We start from the raw sequence: 7900 nt of genomic DNA on the forward strand, positions 1-7900 counted from the left end.
GAGACAAAAAGTCATTATGAGTTTGAAATGAGATTGCCAACTCCAGCTTTGGCAATTCCTGGACAATTGGGGCACTACCTGGGGAGGGCAGAGTTTGGGGAGGGGGTTCAGCAGAGATGTGAGCCCACCCGCCAAAGTTGCCATTTCCTTCAAGGGAACTTATCCCTCCAGCCTGGAGACTTGTAATTGCAAAAGAACCTGGAGGTTGGTAACTACCTGAGTTCAAGATCATAGCAGGCTGTAAGCCAGGCTTACATTATTACGAGGATCCCACCAAACAAATTAAGAGTTACTTTCTACACATGTTGTCAAGTCTGTTTACTTTGGACAGCATAAAAAGATGGTGGATCAAAGCAGTGGTCCCTCACATCGAGTGTTGTCGCCAAGAACTGCTAGTGTGATGTTCACTTACAAAGCTTTTGCTGACATTCACTGCCTATATTTGCCCATTTTTATTATCATCAAGTCACAGCAGACCTATGTCAAACTCATAGGGTTTTCAAAGCAAGGGATGCTTGGAAGACATTTGCCATTGCTTGCCTCTGCAGTGGGCTGAGAAGGCTGTGAGAGAACTGTGACTGGCCGAAGATTATGAGGGATAAGGCCTTAATTCATCAATTTCTCAGATACATGCCTATCAACATGTGAGTGGCATGAGATGGGAAGAAGAGAGTATCCCACTTGCAAAAGAGGGAATGCAGCTCAAGGGTTAATACTTGTTATGTCTAAGGACTGCTCTGACTTACAATGCGGTCCTCAACAGAGTTACTTCCTTTTAAACTCTTTGACTTCTAATCTCAATGGATTCAGAAAGGTACATCTCTGTTTAGGATTGCACTATTGATCGGTCAAGTTGTTTTCGACTCAGGATTCATGCCACACTTAAACACGGCTTTGTGTTAACTATGATGGGGAAGAATGCTAAATACCTTATTTGCACATTTTTGTTTATATTTATTTCTCTCTGAGACTCAGATTACAGGATATAAAATTGTGCAATCAGACAGCATAAAACAATGAATGAACAATGCAGGGGAACCAGCATTACTGAATGACAGAACAATGTGAACTAAGACAAAGACTTAGTCTAAGACAAAGTATACCATAAACAATACAGAATTATTACAAAATATTACAATGCAGTAAAAGCAGGTGTTACCTACAGTAATCATTTCAGTGGGTTACTATCCTGTTCCATTATAAAGGTGCTCTCCTGGATTTTAATCCGATATTTTAACTCTGCAATTGTCAACAGCTGTTATTTCCTAGAAAGCTGGTCAATTCAATGGACAAACTGGAGAAAAGTTCCATTATAAGGTTCTGTGAATAAGGCAACAGGGAAGTTGTGCCACAAACCCCAAAGGCTGTTAAATGTGATACTGAATCAATTTGCAGCTAAATTAAAGGTGAGGGATGTGAAATGCAGGGCGGATTCCAGCAAAGCAGGAAATATAACTCACTAAAGGCTTTGGGAGGGGTGCAATTAAGCACATGTAAAGACTGAGAAAATGTATTTTAAACCTTAAAACTGATTGATTTCTCCCCCACCCCCACCCCCACCCCCCGGATGGTTGAAAAACTGTGTTGGCTGCACATGTATCAATGAGAAGTGCTGAAATATTGCTATCAGAGTTATGTTTTCAAGAGATTCAGGGTCAAATCAATATGAGAAGTAGCTGTTTTATAAGCTTTTGGGGAAAGTAAGTGAATGCAAGAAACACAAACCTAGCGTGTGTGTGTGTGTTTGTTAATTCTATAAAGTGATTATTTTTGTAACAGTATACCCTAGAGAATTTTTACCTTTCAAGCTGGAAGCTGATAGTACAACATGGAAAAACCTATGGACACATAAAACCAAATAAGGAAGATACTTCACATAAGCTTAATTTTAGGGTAATGAATGTGATTCTATACATTAGGTTTGTTGAAGCCAGCAGGACTTACTGGAGTAATTGCTTCCATCTGGTTATGCATCTTATTCACATTTAATCATGGGCTACATGGTTACTTGTTCCTCTTCTCTATGGGGAGATGTGTGAACTAGATGTATAAGTCATGCAACTGTCATTAACCAGAAGCGCAGAGGTATGAGTCACAGCTGTAACAAGTACAGAGACTGACTGAACAGTGGAGCATAAGGAAGGAATTCTGCAGTGTGTAGAAAAACTGTCTCTGCTCATTTCTCCAACCGGCTGTTAATCTTCACCATTTCCTATAGTGGACTGCAGTCTTAAAGTCCAGGAGAGGGCAGAATACAGATGCTGGGACAAACCCCCAATGTATAAAAATCACCTCAGAATGCATTTCTGCACAAACGCATATGGCAGTTCCTCAGTGTCTTAAAATAGACATTTCAGAGAAGCAATTTATACTGCAATCCCATGCAGAGTTGCTCCAATCTAAGCCCATTAAAGTCTGCACAGGATTGTACTGCGTGCAGAAGCAAGGGATATGATGCTTAACCTTTTCCCTGCCTTTTCATCCTTCCAAACTGCTTGCCAAGCATTTCCCAGCTCCTCTACGGGGGATGGTTTCTCTTGAGCAGGGTAAAGTTTAGGCCTTCCCTCTGTTGTTGCTTCTCCCGAAATTCCTTTCCCCTGAGCAGCTTTTCTTTCAAAATAAAGGATGTCATATAGAATGTAAAGTCATTTGTCCCGCTGTTCTGAACCATGAACCTGACTGTGTTTCAGTTTAGGCTCAACACAAATTTTGAAATAAATAAATTATTTCTGATGCAATTTGGGGGGAAAATATGTTTAATTTAGTTTTCAGTTCAGAGGCAGATTAGATTTAACTGGACAGAGATGCTTAGGGCAACTGAGTAGACTTTTCGGTACCTGGAAGCAGTGCCTTCCTATGTTCTGAGGATAGTGTTTTTTCACAGAAGAGGAAAAGAAAGAAGGTAGTCCATCCAATATGGCCGATTTGCTCCAGAAATCTTTTCATCTGTGCTGCATTGCTATGCATTCATGCACCTCTGCTCATTTCTCTTCCTTTGCAGCATGTTTTTGACTAATGATGAAGAGCAGTAGATATACTGCTTCTCAGTGATATATGCAAATAACCTTATACTGCAGGTGTACAGGTGTACACACAAAAGGCCCTTTCAATATATATATATTTGCCATCATTCAAATCTGATTTACAGTGACCCCTGGTGGAGTTTTCAAAGCAAGAGACATTCACAGGTGGTTTACCATTGCCTGTCTCTATCCTTGGTATTCCTTGGAGGTCTCCCATCCCAATCCATGTCAGGATCAACCCTACTTAACTTCTGAGATCAGGATAGCCTGGGCTATTGAGGCCAGGACTCTATAACCCACTTTTGCTTCTAAAGGTGAATTGGTATTTTTTTATACACTTTGGTTTCTGAAGGTAGCAAACAGGCTTTAAAAAAAATTATACTCCTTAAGGATTAAACACCCTCCTCTTGTAGTTAATGAAGGCTGATCTGGATTTTCCAAAACCTGTTTGCTTTTGCTTGTTTGTTGTGGAGTTGTTGCCGTTGGGCATGAGATCTTGAGATCTTTGGGCATTAGATCTTTAACAATCCTTAAGACCTTTAAAAAAATCCATGAGTTTTCAGAAACCAAAGCAGGTTAAACAGCCCATACCTTCTGTTCAGTGCACTGAAATTGGGAGTAAGAGAGAAGGTGTTGCACATGGTGAAGCTCTTCTGTTCCATGTTTTGAAGCAACATGTACATTAGATTTATGTACACTGGACATTCGATTAAAATGAGGACAACAGCACAATGACAGCAAGGCAAACTCTGCAATAGATGCACCTCTTTCCCCTGTGAAAACTAACATGCTAATCGGCTATAATTACATGCCAATAGCCCCCACCCACTGAAAAGAATGTACTTTGTTTTTGAATGCTTCCTGTACGATCATTGTTTCCTGTTTGCTTCCACAATCCTTCCACAACCAAATGGAACAATAGTACAAATCTGTCTGTGCTAAAATCAGTGGCAAAACATGGTTCATGTTAGCAAGGCAAAAGTTTTAGTCATTGGTCCTTCTGCACAGCACAAATAAAACATATTGAGGACATTTAAAGAAGCATTTTGGAGAACGACTCTGCACAGCTTTTTCTCCAAAATGTCTTCAGAACATTTTATTTCTGCTTCAGCTGGGTTTTTTTCATTGCTAAATTAGCGACTTTCCCCCTGAAGTCACTTTGAAAACGTCTCCTGCTTGCTGTGCAGAGAGCAGGAGATGTTTGATTTCCCCACCTCCCCCAGCTCTTTCAGTTTCCACTGAGCACCTTGTACCTGCCATTTTCCACCTTCTTCAGGAGCCTCCATGCTGCTGCCATTGGCAGAATGTTCTCACAGAGGCTCCTTCCACACATGCAGAATAATGCACTTTCAAACTGCTTTCAGTGCTCTTCGAAGCTGTGCAGAATAGTAAAATCCACTTGCAAACAGTTGTGAAAGTGGGTTGAAAACGCATTATTTTGCGTGTGCGGAAGGGGCCCAAGAGTTTCCTCTGCTCGCAGCTCATCTGCATGGCATTTCAGTGTAAAAAGTTCATTATTCAATTCAGTTTTTCCTGGTGATCCCGCACATGTGTTGCTTTTCATTTTTTTTATTTTAAATGAGATGCCTTTGACTTTACAGTGTCACAGTATGAGGATCGCCAGGAAAAAACTAACTTTATTAATGAACGTTATACCCTGAAATGACACACGCGTGAGCTACAAGCAGAGGAAACTCTGTGGGAACATTTTGCAAATGGTGGCAGCATGGAGCCTCTTGAAGAGGGCAAAAAATGTCAGGCATAAGCTGCTCAGTAAAAACGAAAAGTGCGGGCTGGGGGAGGGGAGGTGGGAAAAAGAACTGCTTATGCAGACAAAAAAAAGTCAAAATGGTACTTTTTAATACGTTTTATTTGTGCGGTGCAGAAAGGGCCATTGTCTGTTCAATTGCTCACTCTCTGCTGTGAATGCATAGAGAAATCTGGCTGGCTTCAAGTGAACAGTGAGAGCGGGATAAGTGTCCCCCGCAATCTTTTTAAAGCAAAATAGTGTCACAAATAGCCTTCTACTTTCCTTCCCAGAATCAACAGTGAAGAATACAGTGTGCATTGTTTGCATCAATTTGCATTTTGCCTATGAAAACAGTTTGAATTATAAAACAAATGCAAATCTTAAAAAGTATATTTAACCTCTTATATATGTTATTTAAAGGCCCACACCTTTGAATATACAGAGCACAGCTGATAAATATTCAGGTTTGTTTCTCCATCTCTCAAAAAAATATAGTTGGGTTTTTTTACGTTTCTGTAGAGAATCATTTATAGCAATCACTGTTGAAGGAAATTATTGATACATCTGTGCCAGCAAAGCTCCTTGTGATATAAGCAATGTGCCAGCTCTGGTCTGCCGGGAGTATGGATTTGCATAAAAATAGTGCTAACCAGTGAAACTGTGTGTATAGGTAGAAACCAGTTCTGCCACCCAGCCTGTGTCTACTGAAAGAGAGGTGTGTTCCCCCCTCCACTAGTTTTATGGAACAATAAAGCATGAAGCTAAATAATTAATGTCTGACATAATTGGACAATGTAATTTGTTATCATCTGAAAAGTATTGGTGCATTACCAACAGTGCTTATGTCAAAAGATTTTTTTTTAAAAAAGCTCAATGTTTTCTTAAGAAAAAAAGATTATCCCTTGTAACATTTGGGAAACATACTACCTCTGGAAAAAAAATAACCCACACGGAGCACATCTGCTTCGTGAAACTTAATACTGTTATTGTAAGGTTTTGTATAACTCACTTCCTGTTTTTATACTTACACAACAGGATATTTAAATTACATGGACGACAAAGGAATGAGGCAAAAGATCCCAGCTTACTGATGTTGATAACAAATATATGTAGTGTCTGATTAAACACCCACTTTTATGAGGAAAGTCACTTTCAGAAATAATTAGTAACCAGAAGGTCACTCCTTAATTAAACAAGCCCCAGTGATTAAAATCAGATTTACTGTTTATTAACTGTTTTACTATGCTACAGAAAAACTGGAGACCTTTTTATAGCAGCAACCACTAGTCGTGCTACATAGTTAAGTCTTATCACCTTTTCCGTTGCTAATGAAGTCTTTGGGGTTTAATGCCTCAGCGGTAACAAATGGCATCAGTTTGAAATCCGGTGCAGAGTTGTGGCTCAGAGTTCTCCTTTTATCACATCAAAATACAGCTCCAGTGTAGAGGCAGACTCTGAAACCCAGAAATTCTCCCCTTCAGCCACTATTTATAGACCTCCTAAAAACATATATACTTATGGAACCATCTAATTTTCCTTGCTGATTTACTATATCACTGCTGATGGATTTTTAGCTCTGACCTAGTAATTCATAAGGTCTGATGGCAGGCAGTTTGGTGGCCATTGGCTTCCTTCAGCTTTCCTATGTCTGTCTTTCTTTCTGAGCCCTGTGTAGCTAAATTGCCAGGTTGTAATTTGAGAACTGTTTAAGTACTTTTAAATCTCTAAATGCAATGGGAGATGAGGCAACCACTTGCTTTTCCTGACTATTCCTTGCCCTGATCTGCTGTCCAGACCTGCCTTGTTCCTAATGGAGTGATTTTAAAATATATGAATGTCCTCTGGATTTCAGTCTGGCAACTTCATGCTTAGTACAGTTGTGGCTTTTTCACACAATGAACAAGGATGCACAGTTGGACAGAGGCGGAGTGAGGGGAAACTGCGCCTGGTGCACATGCGTGCCCTGTTCCCCTGCAGTGGTGCCGCCCCCCACCCCAGAACACCCCCGGAATGCCCTGCTACGCCCCCTTCACAGCCCAGCCACACCTCCGCTGCTGCTCCGCCCGGGACATTGCATTCTCCCGTCCCGTTGGCACTACGCCACTTCAGTTGGACAGTAACTTATCAAAATCTGAACTGAGCACATGCCATTCCTTAAATGTAGTTATGCAAACTAGAAAATTAAAGCATTAAGAAATCAACAGGAACGACTGTAAAATATTCTGATGTCACTCCAATGCCATTTCAGTTTTGACATATGCAGAGTTAGGTTTTCCTGCACTGTAGCTCTGCTAATGAATGTAGCCTTGCACCAACTTGGGAAGATATTTCAGGGTACTATATAACTACATATCAATAACCATTTGCCTATATGCAGCATTTCCATACTTTCTGCAGCATATATGATTTTCTGGTTAGCTATCCATGTTAAGTCAGATTTCAACCTATTAGGCAAATGGAACTTTGTATGTGTGATATGGAAGTTAAATTCTAAAATAGCTACACATTTTTAAGATGATATGGTTAACTCCACATCAGTGCTGTTTGTCTTTGTTCATGTGAGTGCAGTCTGTGTTACAAAGGCTCAGCACTGGAGTGAGAAGGTAAAAATAATGTCACTTCCTGAACTTATGCACTAAAGTTTATCTGTGGCTTTGGTCAAATACATATAACAACTGGTTTGTTCACTTTTAACCATGCCAGGGAAATACATTACCATTTGGAAGAGAAGTATTCCAAACCACATGTGTGACATGGCACAGATGAGCCCAAAACATGGAGAGCTGACAATACTCTGGAGAGTTGTTCCAGTTCTCAGTGACAGGAAAGTATGAATGAAACTTGATAGTGTGAAAACTAAGGAAGATGGAACATAGTGACTAAGATAGAACCTCAGGGCAAAGGAAACAGTGCCAACAACACAGAAACCAAATATTTAAAGAAATCAATTTCAGAGCAGTTGGAGCTTCACCTTGTAGCTGCACTTTGTGTAGGTTACAATCATGCGGATCACATGGTTTGTTTGCATGACAGCACTAGCCTTTTTGGACCACAGAAACTAACCATACAATGCACAATTCCCATGTGGTTGCCATTTGCATATGTTACAGCTGCAACATATAGCCCT

This window comes from Sphaerodactylus townsendi, linkage group LG09 (genome assembly GCF_021028975.2).
Source record: "Sphaerodactylus townsendi isolate TG3544 linkage group LG09, MPM_Stown_v2.3, whole genome shotgun sequence".
Lineage (NCBI taxonomy): Eukaryota > Metazoa > Chordata > Lepidosauria > Squamata > Sphaerodactylidae > Sphaerodactylus > Sphaerodactylus townsendi.